At 42.8% G+C, this 4196-nt stretch overlaps 1 non-coding gene across 1 annotated transcript; it reads left to right on the forward strand.

Moving 5' to 3' along the window:
- Positions 1-3413: 3413 nt before the first annotated feature.
- Positions 3414-3517, forward strand: LOC112793253 (small nucleolar RNA R71). Its single transcript, XR_003197956.1, has one exon. It is a non-coding gene; the product is annotated as a small nucleolar RNA R71 (small nucleolar RNA).
- The last annotated feature ends 679 nt before the right edge of the window (positions 3518-4196 follow it).

Consider the following 4196-nt stretch of genomic DNA (forward strand, 5'->3'; position numbering starts at 1 on the left):
GTGCCATGGTAGCTTGTCGGCTATTTTGTAGAGTTCATTGGAGATGACCTCATGAACTTCTACTTCCTCTCCAATCATGATGCTGTGAATCATGATGGCCCGATCCACAGTAACTTCAGATCGGTTGCTAGTAGGAATGATGGAGCGTTGTATGAACTCCAACCATCCTCTAGCCACAGGCTTGAGATCCAGTCTTCTTAGTTGGACTGGCTTGCCTTTGGAGTCTCTTCTCCATTGAGCTCCTTCCACACATATGTCCATAAGGACTTGGTCCAACCTTTGATTAAAGTTGACCCTTCTAGTGTAGGGGCGTTCATCTCCTTGCATCATGGGCAAGTGAAACGCCAACCTCACATTTTCCGGACTAAAATCTAAGTATTTCCCCCGAACCATTGTGAGATAATTCTTTGGATTCGGGTTCATACTTTGATCATGGTTCCTAGTGATCCATGCATTGGCATAGAACTCTTGAACCATTAAGATTCTGACTTGTTGCATGGGGTTGGTTAAGACTTCCCAACCTCTTCTTCGGATCTCATGTCGGATTTCCGGATACTCATTTTTCTTGAGCTTGAAAGGGACCTCAGGGATCACCTTCTTCTTTGCCACAACATCATAGAAGTGGTCTTGATGGCTCTTGGAGATGAATCTTTCCATCTCCCATGACTCGGAGGTGGAAGCTTTTGTCTTCCCTTTTCCTTTTCTAGAGGATACTCCGGCCTTAGGTGCCATTGATGGTAATGGAAAAACAAAAAGCTTATGCTTTTACCACACTAAACTTAAAATATTGCTCGCCCTCGAGCAAGAAAGAAAAGAAGAGAAGAAGAAGAAGAAGAGAATAAGGTAGAGAGGGAAAGAGGTAGGTTCGGATAAGTGGGAGAAGATGGGTTTGTGTTGTGTGAAAATGAAGTAGAATGGAAGGGTATTTATAGGGAGAGGGGAGGGTGTATGTTCGGCCATTAGGGTGGGAATGGGTGGGAAATTGATTTTGAATTTTTGAAGGTAGGTGGGGTGTATGGGGAAGAGTGTGTTGATGTGAGTGGTGAAAGTTGTTGGGAAGTGTGACATGGGGAGTAGGAGAGTGTAATTAGGATTAGGAGAGTGTAATTAGGATTAGGAGGTAAGGTGGGAATATAGTAGGTGGGGATCCTGTGGGGTCCACAGATCCTGAGGTGATCCTGTGGGGTCCACAGGTCCTGAGGTGTCAAGGAATTCCATCCCTGCACCAAATAGGCATGTAAATTGCCTTGGCACACCATTCTGGCGTTTAAACGCCCATTGGTGCACGTTCTGGGCGTTCAATGCCCATGTAAAGCATGTTTCTGGCGTTGAACGCCAGTTTCATGCTTGTTACTGGCGTTCAGCGCCAGCTTTTCTTCTCTGGGCACATTCCTGGCGTTCAGCGCCAGAATGTTGCTTGTTTCTGGCGTTCAGCGCCAAAATGATGCTCTGTTCTGGCGTTGAACGCCAGCCAGATGCATCTTACTGGTGTTGAACGCCAGCCTGTGCGTCCTCCAGGGTGTGAATTTTTTTCTTCTGCTGTTTTTGATTCTGTTTTTAATTTTTATGATTTTTTCGTGACTCCTCATGATCATGTACCTAATAAAACACCAAATAACAATAAAACAAAATAAAATAAAAATTAGATAAATAAAATTGGGTTGCCTCCCAACAAGCGCTTCTTTAATGTCAATAGCTTGACAGTGGCTCTCATGGAGCCACAAGGTGATCAGGTCAATGTTTGTGTAGTCCCAACACCAAACTTAGAGTTTGGATATGGGGTCTTAACACCAAACTTAGAGTTTGGTTGTGGCCTCACAACACCAAACTTAGAGTTTGACTGTGTGGGCTCTTCTTGACTATGAACTGAGTGAAGCTCTTCATGCTTACTCTCTTTTGTCACAGAGGGATGGCCATGTGCCTTAAACACAAGGTAGTCCTCATTCAATTGAAGGACTAATTCACCTCTGTTGACATCTATCACAGCTTCTGCTGTGGCTAGGAAAGGTCTTCCAAGGATGATGCAATCATCCTCTTCCTTCCTAGTGTCTAAGATTATGAAATCAGCAGGGATGTAAAGGCCTTCAACCTTTACTAACACGTCCTCTACTATTCCATAAGCTTGTCTCAAGGACTTGTCTGCCAATTGTAATGAGAACAAGGCAGGTTGTACCTCAATGATCCCCAACTTCTCCATTATAGAGAGTGGCATAAGATTTATCGCTGACCCCAGATCACATAGAGCTTTTTCAAAGCTCATGGTGCCTATGGTACAAGGTATTAAGAACTTGCCAGGATCTTGTTTCTTTTGAGGTAGAGTTTTCTGAATCCAAGTATCTAGTTCACTAATGAGCAAGGGAGGTTCGCTTTCCCAAGTCTCATTACCAAACAACTTGGCATTCAGCTTCATGATAGCTCCTAAGTATTGAGCAATTTGCTCTCCAGTCACATCTTCATCCTCTTCAGAGGATGAATAGTCTTCAGAGCTCATGAATGGCAGAAAGAGATTTAATGGAATCTCTATGGTCTCTATATGAGCCTCAGATTCCTTTGGATCCTTAATAGGAAACTCCTTCTTGCTTGAGGGACGTCCCAGGAGGTCTTCCTCACTAGGATTTTTGTCCTCCTCCTCCCTTCTGCATTCGGCCACATTGATCACATCAATGGCCTTGCACTCTCCTTTTGGATTCTCTTCTGTATTGCCTGGGAGAATACTGGGAGGAGTTTCAATGACTTTCTTACTCAGCTGGCCCACTTGTGCCTCCAGATTTCTGATGGAGGATCTTGTTTCATTCATGAAACTGAAAGTGGCCTTTGACAGATCAGAGACTAGATTGGCTAAATTAGAGGTGTTTTGTTCAGAATTCTCTGTCTGTTGCTGAGAAGATGATGGATATGGCTTGCTATTGTTCAGCCTGCTGCGTCCACCATTGTTAAAGCCTTGTTGAGGCTTTTGTTGATCCTTCCATGAGAAATTTGGATGATTTCTCCATGATGAGTTATAGGTGTTTCCATAAGGTTCACCCATGTAATTAACCTCTGCCATGGCAGGGTTCTCAGGATCATAAGCTTCTTCAGAAGCTGCCTCTTTAGTACTGTTGGATGCATGTTGCCATCCATTCAGACTTTGAGAGATCATGTTGACCTGCTGAGTCAACACTTTGTTCTGAGCCAATATGGCATTCAGAGCATCAATTTCAAGAACTCCTTTCTTTTGAGGTATCCCATTATTCACGGAATTCCTCTCAGAGGTGTACATAAATTGGTTGTTTGCAACCATGTCAATGAGTTCTTGAGCCTCTTCAGGCGTTTTCTTTAGGTGAATAGATCCACCTGCAGAATGATCCAATGACATTTTCGAAAATTCAGAGAGACCATAATAGAATATATCTAATATGGTCCATTCTGAAAACATGTCAGATGGACATCGTTTGGTCAGCTGCTTGTATCTTTCCCAAGCTTCATAGAGGGATTCACCATCTTTTTGTTTGAAGGTTTGAACATCCACTCTTAGCTTGCTCAGCTTTTGAGGAGGAAAGAATTTATCCAAGAAGGCAGTGACCAGCTTATCCCAGGAGTCCAGGCTATCCTTAGGTTGTGAATCCAACCATATTCTAGCTCTGTCTCTTACAGCAAAAGGGAAAAGCATGAGTCTGTGGACTTCAGGATCAACTCCATTCGTCTTTACAGTCTCACAGATCTGCAAGAACTCAGTTAAAAACTGATAAGGATCTTCAGATGGAAGTCCATAAAACTTGCAGTTTTGTTGCATTAAGGCAACTAGTTGAGGCTTAAGCTCAAAATTATTGGCTCCAATGGCAGGAATGGAGATGCTTCTTCCATCAAATTTGGATGTTGGCTTTGTGAAGTCACCAAGCATTCTCCTTGCATTATTATTATTTTCGGTTGCCATCTCCTTCTCTTGTTCAAAAATTTCTGAAAGGTTACCTTTAGAATAATTTAATTTAGCTTCTCTTAATTTCCTCTTCAGAGTTCTTTCATGTTCTGGATCAATTTCAACAAGAGTGCCTTTTTCCCTGTTCCTGCTCATATGAAAGAGAAGAAAACAAGAAAAGGAAGAGGAATCCTCTATGTCACAGTATAGAGATTCCTTTATGTTAGTAGAAGAAGAAGGGGGTAGAAGAATGAAGAAGGATGGATTCGGGTTTTTGGATGAAGAGAGGTGAAGAGAAGTG

The sequence above is a fragment of the Arachis hypogaea genome, chromosome 3 (genome assembly GCF_003086295.3).
Source record: "Arachis hypogaea cultivar Tifrunner chromosome 3, arahy.Tifrunner.gnm2.J5K5, whole genome shotgun sequence".
NCBI lineage: Eukaryota > Viridiplantae > Streptophyta > Magnoliopsida > Fabales > Fabaceae > Arachis > Arachis hypogaea.